The following is a 24,800-nucleotide window of genomic DNA, read 5'->3' as shown; positions in this document are numbered from 1 at the left end:
AGCTGGGCTATTTTATGCCTTGCAATTACTACTCTATTCTGGATGGGGAGTTTTATTTTATTTTAAATTGATGTGGATTTTATTCTCAAAATGCCAAGCATTCCAAATGCTTCATACATACTAAATTTTTAAAAACAATTCAGTGGTTGCCAGCAGAGAGTTTAACATAAGCCCTTCACCAAAAGCATCAGGATTTCTACAAGAATTGCTTTATCCAATGTTGTTTAATAGTTTGCCCACTGGCCTTATCTGCAAGACAGAACTCTGGGGTAGAGTCTCAGGCAGTCCTTCCCAGATGCCTCTGACCAATGACCGCCACAAAGCCTGACACGTTTAACCTTCTCTGCCTCGAATTATAAATAGAGGACACTAATAGCTTGCAGAAGTTAGGAATGATAAGGGCAAACAATGTTATTCTCCTGAATTTGTGATTAAGGCTATCAGATTGCCACTACTCAAGAAAAAAAAAACTGTCATTAAACTAAAGTCACCATTCATTTACAAACTGATTACCACTGAAGTAGCTCTGATGTTATCTAGGCTCTGGGTGAGAATGGGAAGCCAATGAGCATGGAATCTTTAAACGTTCTAAAATTATATTGAGGTAATAATTACATGACTCTGTAAATAAATTACAAATCACTGAATGGTAAAAAAGCAAAATAAAAGCTTTTTGCTCAATATCCCTCTTCACTAACACAGTGACTGTTAGTATTTTCAATTGTGCCTTTAGTGGTCCTTTCATATATTTAGGCTTTGGAGCCAGACAGCCGTGGATAAAACATCAGCTCTGCCATTTGGTACCTCCATGAGTTACATATACCATTCTGGGGCACAATGGGAGAAATGACAGGCTACATCACTGGCTTACTACGAAAAACAAGTGGATTGACATGTGGCAGTGACACAGTAACTGCTCAGTAAATGTTTAGTTATCAATGCATGTCCTTTAGTTAATTAGAATTTTCAATATCAGAAATACTTGGCTATTGCTGCAAAGGGTTACTTTGACAGGGAGCATTCCATATGGAATGTTTTGTAGATAAGCACTCTCCTACACAACACAGATAATATACCTCTAGATTTCATTTACAATCCAGGGCCCCTCCAATTCCAGTTTATTCAGAGTTATCTTTCTAACGCATGCTTCTCATTTCTCCCTCAACAACTTCAATGCTCCTGTCTTCCCCCAGACTCCTGCCCCTAGTGCCCTCAACTGCCTACAAGGACAAGGTGCACAATATTACAAAGTAATTGCATTGCACCCAATCCAATTGAAAGCTGCCCTCTGAACTCTCACCAATGTATTCTTTTGGTTGTTTTCTTTCTCTGTGCCACTTACTCCATTTTCCAGATACTTCAAATTCTTCGCTCAGCCAAAAAACACCATTCTTTCACTCAATTTCCTTTCACAATTGCAATTGCTTCTGCCTAGACTAACTGTGGTCAGGCTTGAAAAACTCCTGTATATCCTTTGTGACCCAACTGAAATGTCACATCCTGTAGCTGACCTCAACCTTCAGTGTGACCTCATAATAAGATATATACACCTCCACTGAAGCATAAGTTGCTCCTCTCCACCCTTGAGACCCTGCAGCAACTGTCTGCCCACACAGTCCCAAATGTTATCACAATACTGAACTACTGTGTGCATTATGTGTGATTCACCTCTGAGCCTCAGCATATTTTATTTTCTCTTCCAGAAAAACTTCTCCCTTTCTATTTTCCCCAAGCCACTAACCTAGCAAACTCCTACAGCTTTGTCAAATCTCTGTTTAGTGCAGATCAGATGCCTTCAGGGTATTATGGCAGGAGAGAGACATGATCACAGGAAACCTTCTCAGACCTTCCAGGACTAGGTTTGCTCTGTCCCTGAACATGCTTCCAGAGTACCCTCTGCTGACCCTGAACACTGGCCTATAGCACCATACAGAAAACTGTCTGTCAATACACATTTTGTGATAGGCCCAGTGTTGTTTAAACTATTGCCAGTCTCCATAACCTGAGCACCTACAAAGTCTCTGGCACATGTCAGATGCTCAATATCTTTCGAGTGAATGCATTAATCATCTCCTTTAAAAACAGAGTCAGTGGACTAAAGGGTAAGTAAATTATATCTCAAAAAGCTATTATTTAAAAATAAATCTAAGTTACCAGTCTATCTTTCTCTTTGTAGTTTTACCTCTTAGTTGCCGGACAGAGGTCTTACATGCTTGCATCCCTACCATGGAGCCTGATACCTACAAGTTGCTCAGTAATGTTTACTGAAATTTTATAAAAATAAAATATTATGCCAGATTCTGAGCCACTGAAGCACTTCTTTTTATTATCATACTTTAAGTTCTGGGGTACAGGTGCAGCACATGGAGGTTTGTTACATAGGTATACACGTGCCATGGTGGTTGGCTGCATCCATCACCCTGTCATCTACATTAAGGTATTTCTCCTAATGCCATCCCTCCCTTAGCCCCCCACCCCCCAACAGGCACCAGTATATGATGTTCCTCTCCTTGTGTCCATGTGTTCTCATTGTTCAACTCCCATTTATGACTGAGAACATGCAGTGTTTGGTTTTCTGTTCTTATATGTTAGTTTGCTGAGAACAATAGTTTCCAGCTTCATACATGTCTCTGCAAAGAACATGAACTCATCCTTTTTTATGGCTGCACAGTATTCCATAGTGTGTATGTGTCACATTTTCTTTATCCAGTCTATCATTGATGGGCATTTGGGTTGGTCACTGAATTACTTTTTACAAATAACAAATTTATATGAAGCTCCTCAGGAGGTAAATTGATAGCAACATCACAAATCATGCAGCTAGAAAACTCACTGCTTTCAACAGCCACATTTCATAAATAAAAAATTGGGTCCAGTAAGTGAATTACCCAAGATCATCCAAATAAATAGATCACCAGTGGGTTTTTAAAAACATGATAAGATTAAACAGGTGTTGATATGGATGAGAAGAAGAATAAATAAACTCTTGGTTTGATATGAGTCATTCTTTGATGAGCTATTTCAAGACTGAATTGATATTTCTAAACAGCTGATGTCAAGAGAGGCAAAATCAAAGAACCACAGAAGTGGAAAAAAATCACTAATGATTTCTTTTCTGTTTGTTTCTTTGAGGTGGAATCTCACCCTGTTATTCAGGCTGGAGTGTAGTGGCATGACCACAGCTCAATGTAGCCTTGAACTCCCACCCTAGTCTCTCAAGTAGCTGGGACTACAGACACGTACCACCATGTCCAACATTGTTCTTAACTTTTTGTAGAGATGGAGTCTGGCTATGTTGTCCAGGGTGGTCTCAAACTCCTGGCCTCAAGCAATCCTCCCACCTTGGTCTCTCAAAATACTAGGATTAAAGGCAGGAACTACTTTGCAGGGCCTATGATTGCTTTTTTGGAACAATTCTATAAAGAGATACTACTTAAGGATTACTAGTATTGGAAATTTCCATTTGGGAGATTTTAGGCTTTACAGAACTCTCCAAATCTGACACCTAGGGGAGGGTGTGTGACTCAACTAGATATTCCTGGCAGGATATGACATTGGGATACTAACTAGGGGGAGATATCATTTGATATCCTTGTTCTTCACTGTACTCATCTAATAAAGAAGATAAAACAATCCACACGTTCGCGTCTCTCTCCAAAACACAGAGATTTCTCAAAAGCACCTAACAAATACAAGTTTAAAGGTTGTGGTAAAGAATACCAAAATCTAGGCCAGGCGCAGTGGCTCACACCTGTAATCCAAGCACTTTGAGAGGCCAAGGTGGGCGGATCATGAGATCAGGAGATCAAGACCATCCTGGCTAATATGGTGAAACCCTGCAGCTCTACTAAAAATACAGAAAATTAGCTGGTTATGGTGGCATGCACCTGTAGTCCCAGCTCCTCGGGAGGCTGAAGCAGGAGAATCGCTTGAACCTGAAAGGCAGAGGTTGCAGTGAGCCACAATGGCGCTACTGCAGTCGGGCCTGGGTGATGAGAGTTAGACTTCTCAAGAGAAAAAAAAAAGAATACCAAAATCTTCTGCTCCCAAGACAAAACTCAGCATCTTCTAACTGAAGCCTAAAATCATATCTATTTATCTACCTCTTAGGATGGTAGGAATCTATTCCTCTGGCTCATCCTTGCTCAACTCCAGTTCCTTAAAAGACCCAAGCTCATTCCTGCTTCAGGGCAAATACACTGTTCTGTAAGAACAAGTTGTCAACTTGTATCACTTCAGATGTCAACTCCTCAGAAGTCTTGTATGACCTTCCTAATAGACATCACGCCAGACCCTGCCAACCACACTATTCGTCCTGTTTTACTATATTAGCTTGTTTGTTGGGTTACTGTTGATGTCTTTACATCTCATTAACGCCTGCTTGTATGAAGGTCATTCAGAGAAAGAACTTCATCCGCCTGAGTTATTTCCTCATGGTTAGTACCCATAGTTCATACGATAGAGTAGGACTCAGTGAGTGCAAAAATGAAGAATAAATAAAACAACCTTAGTTCATGACCTAGGTCTTTGACTTGGCAGTTGTGTAATCTCTGATAAGTCTTCTAAGCTCTATTTACTCAAAGACCAGGAATCATAAGTATATCTGCTTCCCAGTACACAAGCCAGTGAAATTAGGGACAGATGTTTTACATACCACAAATATGGTATTCAGGCAATGATGATAACAGCATCATTCTATAAGACCAATTGTACGACAGGCTTTGTTTTAAGCACTTTAGGCACACTTTACACACGCCTTTGACTATAAACTACATCTTTTTTTCCTACTAAGAAAGAACCAACTAGTGTCACTTAATATGTGCCACAATGGTTTCTTAGCAGATCAATCACAGGATGTGTGTCATTCTTTAAGAAATTAAACTGTGAGAAAGACGCTTTATAGAATACAAGTATTAGAGTATAATACATTTCATAGTCCTAACGATCCTACGAGATAGGTCCTATTACCATCCCCATTTTCATGATGTGGAAGTTGAGGTACAGAGAGTTTAAGGAAGTTGCTGAAGGTTACATAAAAGCTTTAATGATGAGAAAAGTTTAATGGGGACTCATAAAACTTTACAGCATCATCTCTCAGAAGACCATACAATACTAAGAATTAGGTTTGCTTCTCTAAAGGATACAATCGAACCAATACATTTCTCTCACTGGAGGGTATGGTGTTCTGAGCTCTAAGAATTCTCATGGCAAAGTATTATGAAAATAAAAGTAGAAAGACGGCAATTTTAAAGACTTCAAGTTTTTATAATTTGCATCCTCTTTGCATTTATATAGCTCAGTTTGTATCAGATCAATTTGCACTCATTTGGATTTGGCTTTTAAGTTTTCTTAATCCTTTCATTTATCTGTTTTCTGTATGCATAAAGATACTGTAAGCTATTCTGAAAATGATAGTATATATTTGTTTTTCGATTTCCTTTCTCCTGTTCTCTACTCTCTAAGCCTTGCTCTGAGCTTAGTGGGCATTAAATAAGTGTTGCTGACTAATTAAAAGCAAAATGGAGATCCAATTTGGCATCATATCCCAAAGACACAACTCAAGTACAGATTGTTAGCTTCTTGAATATGATTAGTGGTATTCTTGGTGTAATTTACATAGTGAAAGAACATGGCTTTTTGAACTAAGCAGAAACATCCAAGGATTTGGTATGAGTGCTGGAGGGAGACATGGGAAGGAGATCAAAGCAGCACATTCAGAGATAAGACTGTGATTTGACTAGAACTTGATCACTGAATAGAGTCCTTGGGCTGATTATACTTAAGACATACATATTTTTAATCTGAGTTATTTGGTGAGCTAATTAGAGCTAACTAATAAAGCTACCATGAAATATAATACAGAAAATATGACACAGTTCCTATCAATGTACAGTTTCAAAAAAAAATTATTTTATGTAAAAATCATCTCTAAGCACAGAAAGTTGTTTGTTGACTCTTGCTCCCACATATCAAAGTGAAGATATGATATTCCAGATCAACTGTGAAATCCTACCATGGTTATTAAGAATGGCAATCAAAGTGTAAGCACTTTTCCATTGTCTTGCAATTGTGCAAGGAAGATTGAAAATAAACACAACTGTATAATTTTCAAATTTTTCCTCATCAAAGACACTGGTTAGTTGGGAAGTTACAGAGAATATAAAGTCAAATCTTGTTCATCCATTTTCCTATCATATGGATATTCCTATCAACCACAATATGAAACCATCCTTTCTCACATGCAGGTTAACTAAAAGCTGTTCCAAAATCCCTTTACCTCCAGGCCCTCAATGACACTGTGTAATCTCCTACCCACCCCTCCCTTTGCAGTAAATAAAGAGGACTTGGACATTCTGGCAAACACGTTCGTCCACATCTAGCAGAGTGAAAATCTGTGAGCAAAGAAACTTGTACACGTCTTCCAATAGTACATTCATGTTTATAAAAACCTTGATGCTTAGTCAAAGTCTCTGAAGTTATCAAACGTTGAATGTTTTTCATTACTTTAATGTCAAATATGGTTTTATCCTATTTGATATTTTAAGTTCCTTTGCCGTAATAAGATATATCAGACAAATTGTATTTATGAAAAAACAAAAATCCCATTCAGTTTTAAAACTGCTGAAAATGTTAGCTTTGAATGGGCAAAAATAGAATAAAGCTTCTTGAAAGTTTTCAAAGTCTAATAGTATCTAATAGTATTTCAAAGTCTTGAAATTTTTGAAGTCTAATAGTATCTCACAATGGGCTCATGACTGCATTAGCTTTGATTATCAGACGTTTAGATGATGGTTTCACAGATACACGGTTTTAAAACCAGAATAAAAACTAAATACTAGTGGAACACTGATCTACAGACCAACTTAAGAGGCCGTCGGAAAGTGAGAGGAGTGGATTTCTCAGGTCCAGAACCTGTTTACTTGCAAACATCTGGGGTGAAGGCCCAGTCTCAGATATTTGGTTTGCCTGGACTTTATAAATTTCTCACTGTGATAGAGGACTACATACAACGTTGTCTCTACCACACCAAGAGCTCTGTTTAACCTCAAAAAGTTGTTTGTTTTAATAACTACATTGCCGCAGTTTTGTAACAGGTAATTCTGCACTCCGGCCACAGCCAATTGGATCACACATTGCATCAAATCCAGACTAGATACCCAGGAGCTGTGCCGGAGGAAGAATTCCTTTTCGATTTGTACTGGAGAAGAACCAGCTAAAATAATGGCCCTGTTGCTTCAGGCTTTTCAGTATAAGGATACAGAAAAAGAAAAGCTGGGAGCAGAGACGGAATGGAGCAAAAGCCAGAGAAACACAGAGTGGGATGAGAGGGCATGAGGCAGCAGGACTTCATAGAATCCTAGTGTTTAGAAGACTACGCAGAATCACTAACTGGAGCTGCGACCAAAAACATAAGGAAAATGGAAGAAAGCTAAGTCCTTGTCCAACCAAGACCCACTGGAAAAGGAAACACTAGATGTTTATTTCTGAGGGATGACAAAATCAGCTGCTGTTGCGTCCTCAATGATATTCCACGTCTCCATGAGGCTTGGGTGTCTACTTGCTGACATGGGTTTTTGGACTTCCTTCCTTCTCCCTGTATACTTGCCACAAATTCTCATCATCTAAAGTCATCTGAGGTAACTTTAAGCACATCTTGGTTCCTGCAACCTGAAAGGACCTAACTAAAACAGACCCAAGAAACAATGTCTTTATTTTAAAAGAACTTAGACACACATAGTTCTGGCTTATACTGGTGTATTATGGTTTTAAAAATATGACTACGCCTATTAACGGAAGGAAAATAAATAAATAAAATAAAATAGAAGGATGGGGAGAGAGTTTATTCTGTGTCTCTGTGCCTGTAAAGCACAACAACAAATTATCTGTCATTTGGGAATTATCCGTGACAATGTTCTTCTTCGATCTATAATGTCATAAAAACTGCACAGATTAGCTCTTTTCTCTTACATACCTACATTTTCAGATTCTTGTCCCCTACTAACTACCCTCAATATGACCAGCTGGGAATGGTAGAAAGAAGTAGTATGGCTTGGAAGGTGGACCTGACTCTGGACCTTCCTATCATAGAATCAGTACAGAGAATTCAATTATATTTTTTAAAGCCTGATTATGCAAAACACTTGTTTCTTAACAAAAAAAAAAAAATAAAAGGTATTTTTTAGTGCATGTCTACATTTGCATTTTTAAATTATGGTAGATATTTTTATTGCGTTAAGTACCTTATTCTATCTCAGCAAAGAGTCGTGGCTGTTTTAAGTAAACAAGACTGTTACAAGAATACCCTACTCTTCTTCCATGGTGAATGCCTGGATTCAAACCACAGTACCATGGAAAATAACTTCCTCAACGTTTACTCTCTTGGCCACAAGTGTCTGTTTAGAGAAGTGTCTGGGTTGGTCTGAACGACACATCCCCAAGCAACTAAGTGGAAACCCAGGTCGATAACACGAGCTAATACAAGGACTCTAACATTTGGGATGGTGGCCCACACTGAATTTTGATAAATCTCAAAAAAAAAAAAAAAAACCCAAGCAATTCCAATTCTGGATTCACATGTACACAAAGATATATAAGCAAGGAAGTTCATCTTAACATTGTTTATAATAAAAAGAAAGCGGAAACCCACCAATGTAAAAGAGGTTAAGTGATGAACCTTTATACTAGGGAGCACGATACAGAGTTAAAAATAGTATGGCAAATCCTTTTTACTGAGAGGAAAAGATCCAGAAGAAAATAACTGAAAAAAATACCATATATATATATATATACACATATATATGTATATATATACATATATACACATATATGTAAATGCACACATAAATGTATTGATACATGCTTGGAAAGATACACGGCAAAAAGACAATGGTGATTACTCTTTGGAAAAGGAGTTGGGGTTGGCAGGGAGAAATAGAATGGGTACTGAGGGAGGGCTTTTACCTTCTACTCCATATACTTCTCACTGCTGAAATCTGTTGTGATAAGAATGTATTTGTATATTGCAGGCATATATATGCTTCAGTAAAGTTAAGGAACAGGATGCTTACAGTGTGCTCCAATGTACTGCACACATGTTTGGCTGGTGAGCCAGCACAGAGTCTTAGAGGAAATATTCCATTCAAAATCAACAGGACCAGGAGTGAGGCTCAGGTCTACCAAGTTAGAAGTAGGATTTGGCGTAACTCATTCAACCGTGTGTATAATACTGGAATGATGGTTTCTGGCCAGGCAAACTTCTAGACTTGATGTGATAATGAACATAAAGACACTGTAAACTGCTGGGCTCTCCATAAATCTCAAGGTACTACTATTATTACTGTTTATATTATTTGACTTCCTAAGTTTCCCTGGAGAGATATGACTAAGTTTGTAATAATGAGTTGCTTGTTTTTTAGCTTCTCCAGTTGAACAACATTGTTTCATCCTATCTCCTTTCACTACGGTCTGAAATTAAAACAAACATCAAATGAGGCCGTAGGATTTTATTTTATCTGTCACATACTGCTGTCATTAAACACACTTGAAATGAGTGGGTTTAGTTCAAATAAAACTGCTTCTTTCCCAAACTTGACAAACATGAAGGGGAGAGAAAAGGAAGCCTGCACTTGAATCACATTCAGAAGTGCTGCACGTTACATTTCAAGGAGAAGATCCATCTGGCAGGCTGACACAGTAATAAGTTTTTACAATTATCAGGTCAGGCAGATTACAGATCCAGGCTGTCAATTCTTTCATTGCAGTTTTATTTTGTTATTGGTAGCTCAAAAAAAAACCCCTCCTAGTTATTCTATGTCAAAGCAAAACAAAACAAAAAACTATCTTCTCTCCTTTCTAGGACTGACTTCAGTAGGCAGCAATTCACTCCAACAAACAAGGATTTATTACTGAGCATCAACTATGGTGAAACTGTGGTTGGTGGAAGTTCAAGAATGAAAATATCAAAAGTCGCATCCTAAAGGAAGTCAGAGCCAACAACAGAGATAAACTGTTTCAACTGAAAATGATCCTCATATGAATCGAAGATGCTGGTACACTTGATTTTCATCGTCTTTTTTATGGAGTTCCTTCTCAAATGTACAGATCTACTTAATCTTGGCAATTTATCTCTCTGCTGGCTGAGGTTAAAAAGAGCAACAGGCAGCATAGGTCATCAGGAGACCCTGAAAAACGATGGGGGGCGGGGGAGGAGAGAGAGTGTGTGTGCACACACTTGACTATAAACAGAGGCCTCCAAATTCATTACACATTGCCCTCTTCTCAGCCTTACAGCTAACTGCTCACACGTCCACACACTGAAGATTCTCCATGAATCCCTGGGTTCTCATTAGAAAGTGCACTTTCTAACTGCTTTATCTTTACTCATAACAGTCTCCTTTTCTGGAATGTCTCCCTCCTCCGAATGCCCATTACACTTTAATTATGTTTCACATAGTCAGTGCTCAATAAATCTGTGTAATAAGTAAAGTATCCTATCCTTACATACAACAAGTATTTCCTTGCAAAATTAAAAAAAATGAAACAGAGTGATTTAATCTAATAAAGTAGGGAGTAGAACATGCTGGAGAATTTACCAAATAGGGTTGAAAAGAAACTTAGAAACGATCTAGTTCAATGCTTTATAAAACATGAACTAGATGTTCACAGAAGTGAAGTGACTTGCCACATTCCAAATAATTGATAGAAGAGGAGGTCTGAAATCTGCTTCTCTGACGTTTATACCAGTGCTTGCCCTATACCATGCTGTTTCCTTACATTTTTTAGAAATGACAGGGATGTGTACTGACAAGCTTGGTGTATTAGTCAGTATGGAATGAAATTCCATTAAAGGAGAGAGGAGAAAAATCAAGGCTGCCATTAAAACTATGGCATTTTCTTCTGTAGCAACTACTCATTGAGACAGTGTCTGAGACAGCACACAAGTATCAAGTGGACCACTCTCAATGATCACACTTGCTTTTTTTTTTTAAATAAAAGTTCACTGACAAGCTTTGCAGAAGCCAATGACAATGGTGCATTTCCACAATGAAACGAAATGTCCTTTGGGCTTAATAAGGAATTTAAACTTACAAATATATTAGAAAATGAAGAGAATGTAGATCCTACAGGGTTGAGAAAACATGTAAAAGTTCAACGTCAAGGACCTAGAAAAAGAAATTCCATTTGACCTAGCAATCCCATTACTGGGTATATATCCAAAGGACTATAAATCATTCTACTATAAGGACACATGCACATGAATGTTCACTGCAGCACTGTTTACAATAGCAAAGACCTGGAACCAACCCAAATGCCCATTGATGATAGACTGGACAGGGAAAATGTGGCACATATACACCATGGAATATTATGCAGCCATCAAAAACGAGTTCATATCCTTTGTAGGGACATGGATGAACCTGGAAACCATCATTCTCAGCAAACTGACACAAGAACAGAAAATCAAACACCACATGTTCTCACTCATAGGCGGGTGTTGAACAATGAGAACACATGGACACAGGGAGGAGAGTACCACACACTGGGGTCTGTTGGGGGGAAATAGCAGAGGGACGACGGGGGGTGGGGAGTTGGGGAGAGATAGCATGGGGAGAAATGCCAGATATAGGTGAAGGGGAGGAAGGCAGCAAATCACGCTGCCATGTGTGTACCTATGCAACAATCTTGCATGTTCTTCACATGTACCCCAAAACCTAAAATGCAATTAAAAAAAAAAGAGTGAACTCCCATTCACAATTGCTACAAAGAGAATAAAAAAAAAAGTTCAATTTCATTCTCAGGCAAGAAAAACAGATTTGCCTAAGGACTAATGAGTGCACAGACATTCTAACTTGGATTGGAAATCACATATACATTCAGGCCGGGACCCAGGAATGGGAGAAGGATGCTTGCTGCTTGAAATCCAGGCTATGTAACAACTACTATGGGACTCCTGAGAACATCCTTTCCTCTCTCATCCTGTTTCCTCATCTCTAAAATGTGGATAAGAATCCCCATCTTCAGGAGTTACTATTGAGACTTCAATACTAATGAATAAATGAAGATGCTGTAAACTCTCAGTTATTAGGTAAATGCACTGAATTATTATCAAGAAGGAAGGACAGGCTTTGAAGAGATTCTAGATCAGTCAGGCTCAGAAACATTACCTGATTACTATTTCAGGGGTAATGGTAAGAACATATAAACTTTGAATTCCAGGAAAACAAGAAATCACAGAAAAATGTGGGCTTCAATACTTGGCTATCCAGTGAATCAAAGCGTAAGTGCATGGGCCTGAACAATCTATTTATCTCTGGAGAGACCTAAGGTATAAGATTGTCATTTAAATATGTGGAAGGACATGACATGACATGGGTCAAAGAGGAGATTTACCTGAGAGTCAGGACTGGAAGCCAGGACTATGGGAACACACTTCATGACTTTCTCCTAAACTCATTATGTAGGAGATATGAAACAATGGTAGCATGAGAAAACAGCTAAGGACATTGACATTGCAGTGCTGCTGAATGCTTGTTGAGTAGTGATCCAAGACCTCACTGCATTGGATGGCATCCCAAATGATGACTGTAAACCATTTTCTGCTCTTTATCATTGCATAGACGACTCCTTGGTGATAGCATAGCTCAGAGATAAACCAGTGAAGCAGCAGAGATGCTTCAGAGACCCTGAACCACCCACAGGAGGGGAAGTAAACCTGCCCCTACTATATGTCAGTCTCTGTGTTAGATGCTCCCTATGCATTCACTAATTATTCCAGCCACGTCAAAAAGTAAATATAATTACTCCTCTCTTACCAGGGAAGAGATTTGGATCTAGAGAAGTGAAATACCCTCCCAGCAGTCACAGAGCTGCTGAGTGGTGGAACCAGGATTGAGGCCTCAGATGCCACAGTGAGAACAGAAGCTCTTTCCACTTTGCCAAGTGAATGGCCACATTCCAAGTGCCAGCCCACAGACAGAGGGGTCTGAGGTCCTGGAAGTAGGAGGTCAGGAAAGCTGCTATGTGAAAAGCTGGCATTCAAAGAAGAAAGTGGTTTGGGGAACAGTGTTACATTCACATTTTCTTAAGTGAGTTTATGTGAGGTAAGTGTTTTTATATTCTCGGATGAGAAATTGGAGGATTCTGGGTACCTTTTTAAAGTAAACATATTTCCCATTGTGGTACTGGCATAGTAAAAGAATAATAAAATGTGCATAAATATAAAAATAACCGGAGAGGGTGAGGTGTTGAAGGACTTGGACAGAGGGGCTGATATCAGGCCTTGTCTTCCTGCCTTGAGTGAAATGATTGACCCTATGAAGATGGCAATACCAGAGTGAGAAACAAACTTCTTGTTTTCCTTTAGGACAAAGACATACTATAGTTCCAGGCTTCATATAACTAGAGTTTTTACGGCACCATCGTCTTTCCCTCATAAAAATCAAATTGTATTACTCCCTTTTCATAATATTCAAAGTCTTTCTTGCTTGGTATATATTTCACACATCATTTTACACTCACATGAGATCCTCAACAGGTTACATTATATATATATATCTGATTGAATATTTAGGACCCAATTTTCACCATCGTTGAACAGCTTTATGCAATTCATATATTCAAAAATGTGTGAATAATCTGGTGCCTGTTGTGATGGAAGCCGGTTAAGAGCTGAAGGTTGAGTCCTATGTCATCACAAGGAACTACACCTGGAATTCAGTCTAAGGTGCTTGGCTGGAAGAGCCACTGACAATTAACTACATCAGCTCCCTCATGTCACATCTGGGGAGACTAAGGCCTAGAGAGAAGCAAGGACATGTTCAAGTGTTCACGGTCATACAGCTTAGAGGCAGTGCAGGCATCAGAACCAGGTATTTCATTACCTAATCTCTATCATACTTTCCTATTGTCCATTTGATACAAAAGACATCAAGATCTTTATCAAAAACTCAGCCTTTCCCTCATGAATTCAAAATAGAACAAAAGCACTGCTGCTTGGACAACAGCTGAGTAATACAGGTTTCTTGGAAGGCAGAAACGAAATGGGTTAGTAATCAGTTGTAACATCATTGCCCTTTAGATTCATCTTTTGACCATTAGCAAATCTGTGGTTTCATTCTGCTTTTATTGAGGACAGCAAGTGGGAGGTAGAAATGGCAAATTAACTATGGTCTGTCAGTCCTGGTAATGCTATTTACTAATTTTTTTAAAATGAACACTAAGGTTTGATTCTTTTACTCATTTGTTTTCATTTGTTCAGCAAACATCTGTTAAGCACCTAACCCATGCCAAGTACCAAAGGTTAGATACAGTGTGAGTCCCAGAAATGGAAGCACACAGAAACACACGTCCTACAATTAACAATCTTCCAGCCTAGTCAATGAAGCTGTATCTACACAGCTGACCATAACCATAACAGGGCATAAATGTGACAAGTGTCAAAAGAAATGTGTACAGCAACTCAAACGGGGTGGGAGGCAGTTACTCAAGTAAAAAATGAAGGGTGAGAGTGGCAGGCAGGTAGTCATGAATGGCATTGCAGGTAGATGATGCTAATAGAGAAAAGACCAAGAGCTGGGAAATCATAGAGCTCATTAAAGAGGTGTGAAAGAAGAGAGGGTATGAGCTCAACAGAGTACAGCACAGTGAGGTGGGAAGGTATGGTATGAAGGCATGGGTTTTCATGCCTGTATTTTGTTACATCAGTTTATCCAGAATTAAGGAGTTCGTTTAAGAGAAACACGCCTGTTTCTGTAGAAGGACAAAAGAACTCAGAGACAGATAAAGAATGTACTGGTTGAGGTGGAGACAGTATTTTGTTGGAGCGCCTAAGTGGAGTAAAGAAGAAGGTTAACAAACACATATGCATCTTTCTGCTCAAAAATACTGATAACATCCATTATCTTTTGCATGAGATCTTCTCTGTACCTCCTTGATGGTTTATAACATGAGGTGCTGAAACTGGGCCCTCTCAGCTCTTATGTCCTCTGATGTCTGTTTATTACAAGTGCAGAAAAGAGAGCACCAGAACATTCACATGCACATTCTGAGGACTAGATAATATCTTGAATAAATTAGGGCATTTGCAACAATAGAATTTACTTGTACAATTTCTTGTTTCCCTCATGTTCTTCTTGTCTCTTTCCCTTACTCAGATAAATGTGTTAGCCAATGTACAGTGGTTGTGGTATGGACTACACACAAAGAGAAAGAGAGAGGCCAGGTAAGAAGGATAAATATAGCTTCTTTATTAGAAACTTATTACTCCCGACGAAGTAAACCAGAGTTGAAAATATTACTTTTACCATCCAGACTACAACTATGTGAGCAAGGCAAGAATCAGCTGTTGCCATTTATGAATTGGCACAGGAATTGCAACAGATATTTGCTCATGATATCTCATTCTGTCCATGGACACAGTTCCCAAAATAAACCACTCATTGCTGGTGCTGTTGCTTAATGTAGTCCTCCTAGCCCAGCGCTTGATTTAGATTTGCAAAACTGCTTTTCAAGAATCTAATAAACACAGTTTTGCTTTATTTCAGGTTTGTAAATAGTTACCTTTATTCATGCATTCCAAAGAAGATAAAGGAAACAAATATCAAACTATCATTTTTTTTTTGCAGTGCATGAAGGCACTTCTGAAGATGTTAAAGGCACCATTATTTAAGCTTCTCGAAATATGAATGAGAAAAATTCAACAAAAGAGACCATTTTAGGTTCTAGGTCCTAGAAATAGAAAGGGACGACAGACTTCACAGAGGTATCCACCACAGGGCAAGAACACCAACCGCAAAGGTCAGCTATCCTGCATGATGGACCTCAAGATCATTTTAAAAGGTGTGAAATTTACAGAGGGTCATACCTGTGAAATAATTTACAGAGGAAGGGAACACAGGTTAATAAGACACTAAGCATTATTTTAGGAAATTTAAGTCATTTATTCATTTATAGAAAATTCCAGTAATTAAGAGTTTATCCTATCACTTTCACATTGAGTACTGGAATGACCTTGAAGGTGAAATAGCAATCAATCACCAGGGCATTCAGAAACCATTTTAATTTCAAGCCTGAAGTGCCAAAATGCCAAGCCTTGTATAAGGTTCTGACATATGAACAAGCTATGGTTTCCCAGTGAGCTAACAATCTAGAGAACTATGTGGAAGTAATTAGATCTCAATGAGGTTAATTCACGTAATAATAAAAAAAAAAGATTAAAAAACAAAAACAAAAAGGCAGAAAATACTGCAACCAAGAAGTACCACTCTAGAAAGAGTTTGCGTAATTGTCCAGGTAAGAAGAAAATATCAGTCAGGTGTAATTTTGTAGATGTTAGTGATCACTTTGTTTATTTAATTATTATATATATATTTTTTTGACTGTCTTGCTCTGTTGCCCAGGCTAGAGTGCAGTGGTATGATCTTGGCTCACTGTAACCTCCGCCTCCCAGATTCAAGGGATTCCCTGCCTCAGTTTCCTGAGTAGCTGGGACTAAAGGCGTGTGTCACCATACCCAGTTGGCTTTTATATTTTTAGTAGAGATGGAGTTTCACTGTGTTCGCCAGGATGGTCTTGATCTTCTGACCTCATTAACCACCTGCACCAACCTCCCAAAGTGCTAGGATTACAGGCATGAGCCACTGTGCCCGGCTGTGATCATTTTATTCTTAATCACTGGAGCTAACAATTATTGGTCATTTACTATGTGACAGATACTACAGTATATATATGTTTAATTCTTGCAATCTTCCCAATAAACCTATGAGACAAAACAAAACATTTCTTTCCTTTCAAAAGAAAAAACTGAAGTGCATAGAAGGGTTAATTAAACTTTCCAAGCTCAAACAACTAGTAAATAGGAAACTAGGGTTTGACCCCAGACAATGAAACTCCAGAGCCCTGGGATTTAACCATTATTGAGTGTGGCCTCTACTTTGACAAAAAGTAAAGCAAGTGTGAGCATACAGCGCAGAAGAGTGATGAGCATTGTTCTTACCAAGGCAGCCCCCAACAGAGATCCAGATTCAGTGGTCCAATTTTCAATCCTCATGGCATCTGATCCAATGGTGTGGACACCCTGATCACACACTCACTTTTGAAGCACATTTTCCACTTCATTTCTGGACATCACTGCCCTTTGCTTCTCCTCCCACCTCAATGTTTTTTGTTCTGGGCATTCTTCAATAGTTCCTCTATTTTCTCCCAGACAGCAAAATATTCATGGCTTAATCCATTACCTTAAGTGATAACGATCAAGGCTCAAAGCTTTAAATGTATATCTGCTGACACCTACACCTATATCAAGTCAAGAGCTTTCCCTGGAACCCCAGCCTCAAACATACAGCTGTCTACTCAACCAATAATTAAACCTCTAAAAGACAGCTCAAATATAACATATTCAAAACCACATTCCTGATCAGCCTTTCTCCTTTCTCTTCTAAACAACAAGAAGAAAAGCAAAACTACTCCACTTCTGGTCTCCAGAAATCTCACTAAATCGTAAGTCCACTCTTCTCCTTGCTCAGGCTAAAAACCTAGAAGCCATTCTTGACTCTTCTGTTGCTCTTATGTTCTACATCTGACCTGCTCACAAAAGTTGTTGAGTCTACAACTGAAATATATCCAGAATCTCACTACTTCCTACCCCTTCCCCAACACTAACTATACCTACCAAGACCAACCAACCATCATTTTGAGTTTGATTGTCATTTCTAGCTTGTATGATGACTTCTGGTTTGGATTGCCACCATAGCCTAAAGAAAGCTGCCAGAGTGATCTTCAACATAAGCCTGATTATGTGACACCAAATGTCTTCCACGTCACTTAAAGTAAGAGTAAGGGGTTCTATGAAGTTCTCTGTGATCGTGAGGGCCCTGTTACCTCCTTAACCTGACTTTTCCTGACTTTCATTGGCATTGCTTGGCTTCAGCCACCCTTGACTACTTCATTCTTTCTTAAAAATGCCAGTTGTTAGCCATAATCTTCTGTCATGATCTTCTCAGAGTTTTCACACTTGTGCTTCCCTCTGTCTATAATACGCTTATCTCAAATATCTGCAGAGCTCACTTCCTCACCTCCTTGAGGTCTCTCCTCAATTATCACTTCCTCTTAAGGCATTTTTTTTTTTCGAGACTGAGTCTCGCTCTGTTGCCCAGACTGGGGTGCAGTGGCACGATCTCGGCTCACTGCAACCTCCGCCTCCTGGGTTCAAGCGATTCTCCTGCTTCAGCCTCACCAGTAGTTGGGACTACAGGCATGTACCACCATGCCCAGATGATTTTTTGTGTTTTTAGTAGAGATGGGGTTTCACTGTGTTAGTCAGGGTGGTCTCAATCTCCTGACCTTGTGATCTGCCCACCTCAGCCTCCCAAAGTGCTGGATTACAGGTGTGAGTCACCGTGTTTGGTCCCTCTTAAGGCTTTTCTTAACCACTTTGTGCAGACTACCAACTATCATTCCATTCAACCCAAAGTACTCTCACTTTTCTCTTGCTTTATTTTTCTCCACAGAACCTAATATGTTTATTAAGCCTTCCCCAGAGTAAGATAACTCTTTGAGAAAATACACATTGTTTTATTCATAGCTGTACTTTCACCCCCTATAAGACAGCTTGCCACCCAATAAGTATTCAATAAACATGTCATAATAACAAAATAAATGACTCCTCTGGTTATTCTTATCGGAGTTCTAGAAATAAGATTCAACTTGAAGAATCCAATAGTATACAAAGTAATGCAGCAGTGTAAGCACTTCTAAAAGTGGCTTGTTGATTTGGAATCAAAGTAAAATATTATATGTCACCATAGATTTGGATTGTGAGTCATAGACTATTAAATTTGGGAGGCAGCTGTGCTGGACTAGAAAGAGAGCAACTTAGAGTCAGGTGATGATAGCTGCAGGCTGGGCAGAGCGACCGATGTGCTGCAAACCTTCAGACAAACAGCTTCCACTCTACGGGTTCTCCTCCATCGAAATAAAACAACGCATCACTGTGAATCTCTAGTGTTCCATCATTTGGTATAAACTGAACTACAACTTGTTCAAAAATATTCTTTTTAGATTTGTTTACAGGACGTATTTCACTGTTGTCAGCTCTATTTGCAAGTTAGAATAGAAGTCACATTAAAAATTGTGTGGCTTTTCTGAAAAATTATGTTACATCAACAACACACAAAGTAGGGGATACAAGGTTTTTCCTCTCCGTGCACTATAGTGGGTGGTAGATATTATCAACTACAACACAGAAGAAACACGTTTTCAGGATACTAAATTCTTCCAGAAAAACACTTTTAAAAAAAAAAAAGCATCAAATTCACACATGAAAAACAACTTACAGTTTTCCTTCAAATGTATTTATTTCTGATTCTTTATACACAGTCCCACTGTGTATCAGGATGCATATGATGTGATACGCTGTTTTCTCATAAGCAATAGAGATGACCTTTAAAAATGCAACCCCCTTTATCCCCCAGCCTGCAAGCCCATGAAGATCAAAGCCAGTTTGCTATATTGCATTAACATTTCTGTGATCAGATATAATGTGGGCACCTCAATTCTATCTGTGTCAAGATATTTTCACACAAGTGACTCACTCGGTAGAAGCTCAGGCACTGAACACCATTCTGACACCATCTCCTTTGAGGTTGATACCACTTTGCTGGTGTTACCAGCCAACATCCTGTTTAGCTGCTTTCCTCTGCAACACAACTATGTAATTGGAACTGACTGAATAATAAATCTCCATTTCCCTGTTTCATCAGGAGAATCTTCCAATTTACTAGGCTTCTTCTATTCACCAGTTCATCTTCTGCATTACAAATCATTCTTGAACACACACACAAGTTAACTGCCCATTCCTAAGTTAAAAACAGTGTAGCAGGGAGAATTCTTTTATTAGATTTCCTAGAGCTGTTTTGTAGGGATCTCAGGGAAAACCTTGTGTTGCTCCCAAGCTGGATATATAAAGAGGTCATCCACCTCCTCACATGGGTAATGTCAGCTCCGACACACACATACACGAGCTCGATCTGCAGCCATTCCAAGGAACATGAGGTATCTCTCTGTCCTAAGTAACCACCTCCCTGCTACCAAGTTTTAGACTTCAAAATCTGAGGTACCTATGCTCAACGTAGATCTACCTGAACTTTTTACCCCAAAAGTTATAAATCATGAATGACATTCCCTCAGGCTAAAAGGAAAATTGAGTAGAAGGAAAGGGTAGAAAAGCACATGATAAAAATAAATTAGAAAATAACAATACACGGCACTAATATGTGTCCCAAGTATACTGAACCAAAAAAAAATTAGTCTTCATGTTCCCATGTTTAAAATGCGATGGATGGTTGGGTACCACAAAGCTAACAACTTCAATAGTTTGACATCGTTATAGAATAAATATTCCTGTACTAGGATGAACTGAATAGCTCTCTGTGGCCTTCAGAATAACTTCAGAACTCTTTACATAAGCACAGAATACACTTCATGACTGGCTACTTTATCTCTTCTCACTTACAATCTCAGCCTCCATGCATTAATATTGCGAAATTACCTACATTCCTAAAAACAGACTGTGATAGACAGAATAACAGCCCCCACCCACCAGAGTGTGTACATACTCTAATTCCCAGAACTTGTGAACATGTTACTTTACTTGATTACAAAGACTTTGAAGAGGTGATTAAGGTTAAAGATTTTGAGACAGGGAGATTAGCCTGAATTATCCAGGTGAGCCTAGTCTAATCACATGCGTTCTTAAAAGCAAAGAATCCTTCCCAATTGTGGTCAGAGAGACTTGACTATAAAGAGTGGTCAGAGAAATGTAATGTCACTAGAAAGACAGAGTCCCAGAATTGAGAAATATGGGCAGCCTCTAGAGAAGCTGGGAAAGGTAATAACTATGACTCATCCCTAGAGCGTCCGGAAAAGAAGGAAGTTCTGCTGACACCTTCATCTTAGCCCAGTGAGTCCTGGACTAGAATTCTGGCCTACAGCACTGCAAGAGAATATACTTGTGATGTTTTAAGACACGAAGTTCATGGTATCTTGCTACAGCAATAATATAAAACTAATCTGTAGACTAGGCCCAATCCTACTTTCCAGCCTTTGCTCATGATATCTTAGGATGGGTAACGGTCCTTATAGCATTATCTATTACTTCTAGGTGATAGCTAAATCAGCAACACACAACTACCCTTCCAGTTCCAAGACTCAATAGACATTTCACTCCTTGAGTTTATTCAGTGCTGGGTTGCTAGCCCCTAGTACATGGTGCTATAGACCTACTGGAGAAATCCCTTTGGGTCTACTAAAATGTGTGATCAGTAAATAATTCTCAGGGAGATGTTATGATATGATAATTCAGGGAATTGTAAAACATTAGAGCTGGTCACAATTTTGGAGATTATCAACTAAAATCTCTGATTTGACAGAGGGGAAAATTAAAACCCAAGGATGAGAAGGTGCCACAGACACAATGCAGTGTTTTTTCTGTTTGTTGTTGTTGTTGTTGTTGTTGTTAATATTCAAACTTTTTTGCACAAAAACCTCTGTTTGACTTACAAGGACCTCCAGGATGGCATCACATCATTCTAACTTGGATTTTTACCATTTCTCCCTTTGCATAACCTACTCTCAAGACAAAGCTAAGCTGCTCATGGTTTCCTGAAATGGTTTATGCCAGCCACGTCTGCTCCTGAAGCATCACTCCAACCTTCATTACTGAATGCCCACAGTTGACCAATGGAAAATCGATCTTTATGGCAGAAAGTGACTCTTCAGTAGCCACCATCACCTTCCCCAACCCAGTACACACCAAGCTGTACATCTCCATTGTCTTTTTATGGAGCAAACCTCCTACTCTGTAATATCTATTAAGGAAAATATGATTTATTTTCCCTACTAAAATGTAAGTTCCCTATGAGAAGGGTCATATTTTATAGATGGGTGACTGACATGGAACTTGTTCCATATAACTCTTAGTTGGACAAGAATCCAAAATATTAAAAAGAATTGGAAAATATTAGATACTATAAAAGCAACTAGGTTTCTCATGAAGCTTATGATATTGTTTGGTTCTGTCCCCACCCAAATCTCATCTCGAATTGTACTGCCATAATTCCCACATGTTGAGGGAGGGACCGAACGGGAGATAATTTGAGTCATGGGGGTGCTGTCCCCCCATACTGTTCTCATGGTAATGAATAAGTCTCATGAGATCTGATGGTTTGATCAGGGTTTCTGCTTTTGCATCGTCCTCATTTTCTCTTACTACCACCATGTAAGAAGTGCCTCTCGCCTCCCACCTTGTTTCTGAGGCCCTCCAGCCATGTGGAACTCTAAGTCCAATTAAACATCCTTTTCTCTCCAGTCTCATGTATGTCTGTATCATCTGTATGAAAATGAAGTAATATTACATAATTTTAAAAAGACCAGCATTTGATCTCTATCCATGAGTTCATAGTTTGGGCATTCCTTTTGAATATAGAAATTTATATAATTCTTATGGAAAATATCTCATAAGCCAAATTCCTTCTCTAGATACAAGCTCCCTGAAGTTCATAAGGAGACTCTTTGCCAAAAAATATACTGACACAAATGAATGTTTAAAAATGTAAGATAACACATTTATATCATCTCATTTAAAAAGTAACCCTATGAATTACACAGCAAAGATATCATTGAATACATTCTAGAAATAAGGGCTGCAACCTTTGTACACCACAATCTGGGTGTCCTATCACTCTAGTCCAACAGCCTTTCCAGTCAACTAACCAGCAACCTAACCCAGTAAGTGCAGCCAACCAGCTAATTCCTGCTTTACTAAGATTTACCTAAAATAAATGTGTACTTAGGGCATGATCACGATGGTTAATATCCAAAGAATTGTTTGATTTTTCATGAAGTGTTGCCTTCTTCGATCTTGCATTCTTTGTTCTCTTATTCTGCTACAGTTTGAATTATGCCTTTGAAATCGTATACAAATTGTTATTTCTAACAGAGAAGTTTTGTTCAATTAAAAAACTGTGGGGGCTGTCTAAGGGGGATTCTATAAGATTGGCTTTGAAGCATCTTGGTCACATTAATACAAAAACAGCATCCTTTTTGTCTTACCATTAAAGTACCATGTCAAAATGTTGCATTATCTAAGACCTACACAGAGAGAAATCCTCATGACCAGTGTGCAAATTGCTGGTGAAAATACAGTAACAGAGGTCACAAACTCTGCTTTATATGAAAGTAGAAATTGACTTTAGTACTAAAATTTTAATGCACACCAATCAACGCCTTTTATTGACAGAAATTTCAGAACAGAGTATTAGAATAGATGTCAAGCTGCAAACACTTATTGCTGTTATAACCACTGTGAAAAAGGGTGGGCCGGGTGCAGTGGCTCAAGCCTGTAATCTCAGCACTTTGGGAGGCTGAGGCGGGTGGATCATGAGGTCAAGAGATCAAGACCATCCTGGTCAACATGGTGAAATCCGGTCTCTACTAAAAATACAAAAAATTAGCTGGGCATGGTGGTGCGTGCCTGTAATCCCAGCTGCTAAGGAGGATGAGGCAGGAGAATTGCCTGAACCCAGGATGCAGAGGTTGCGGTGAGCCGAGATCGCGCCATTGCACTCCAGCCTGGGTAACAAGAGCGAAACTCCGTCTCAAAAAAAAAAAAAAAAGAAAGAAAGAAAGAAAGAAAAAGGGTGTCAGTTTAGCATAAGAATATATATGAGTAAATGAAATTTACTTTTAATGAAAAGTTCCATTCCTATGTGAAGAGGGAAATAAGTGGTAGTGGAGGCCTCTGTGCTACTCAGTTCCAGGTAAACTGAGTTTGTAGTTTTTGGGTTTAATCACTCTTTTATGTAACTAAGTTCTCGTGATGTGGAGACGAAGAGATAAAGCACAATGCTACAGCCTTCGTGGTAAAGCCAGAGCATGACTCTAAAGCAGAATTAACAGGTAGTCAGATTCGGAACTAACAAAGATCTATAAAATTATTCTTTGGCCGGGCGCGGTGGCTCACGCCTATAATCCCAGCACTTTGGGAGGCCGAGGCGGGTGGATCACGAGGTCAAGAGATTGACACCATCCTGGTCAACACGCTGAAACCCCGTCTCTACTAAAAATACAAAAATTAGCTGGGCGAGGTGGTGTGCGCCTGTAATCCCAGCTACTTAGGAGGCTGAGGCAGGAGAATTGCTTGAACCCAGGAGGCGGAGGTTGCGGTGAGCCGAGATTGTGCCATTGTACTCCAGCCTGGGTAACAAGAGCAAAACTCCGTCTCAAAAAAAAAAATTATACTTTAAAATCACTATTTACAGGTCTCTGAACTATCAGTTAAGCTAACAACCTTTTATTACTTTAGACAGTGGCTCAAAGGCGCTAAACCATAAAGAAAAAAAAAATAGAGAAGTGGAAGCTCCACAGTGAGAGTGAGGCTCCATCAATTTATGTGTTTCTTAGACTAATTTTTAAATATCATTGAGCTTTAATATACAGGTGGAGATGATGTATTCCAGCACAGCAATCCTAACTTAATATTTTCCAGGCCAAAATAAAAGATAATTCAAAATGAGTAAAATACAACAAAGCAATACAGACTTCTGTTAAACTATCCACCAACATCCAGCTTACATGAGAACCTGCTTTCTTTAAAATTAACAAATAATAATTATACCTATTCATGTGGTACACAGTGACTTTCCATACATATAATGTATATTGATCAAGTCAGGATAATTAGCATATTCCTCATCTCAAACATTTACCATTTATTTCTTTGTGTTGAAAATATTCAGTATCTGCCT

General features: G+C 38.9%; 1 protein-coding gene across 26 annotated transcripts in view; it reads right to left on the bottom strand.

The window, feature by feature from the left end:
- LPP (LIM domain containing preferred translocation partner in lipoma) overlaps positions 1–24,800 on the bottom strand; it is a 745,086-nt gene that overhangs the window by 317,613 nt on the left and 402,673 nt on the right. The window contains exon 1 of one of the 26 annotated variants that reach the window (XM_078350495.1): positions 1,343–1,433. The exons of the other annotated variants lie outside the window; for them this stretch is intronic. The gene's annotated coding sequence lies outside the window, so the exon portion shown is untranslated. Of the gene's footprint in view, positions 1–1,342; positions 1,434–24,800 lie in introns of those variants that run through there. 26 annotated transcript variants of the gene reach the window in all.

This window comes from Callithrix jacchus, chromosome 15, assembly GCF_049354715.1.
Source record: "Callithrix jacchus isolate 240 chromosome 15, calJac240_pri, whole genome shotgun sequence".
Lineage (NCBI taxonomy): Eukaryota > Metazoa > Chordata > Mammalia > Primates > Cebidae > Callithrix > Callithrix jacchus.
This window is presented reverse-complemented; position numbering and strand designations above follow the sequence as displayed.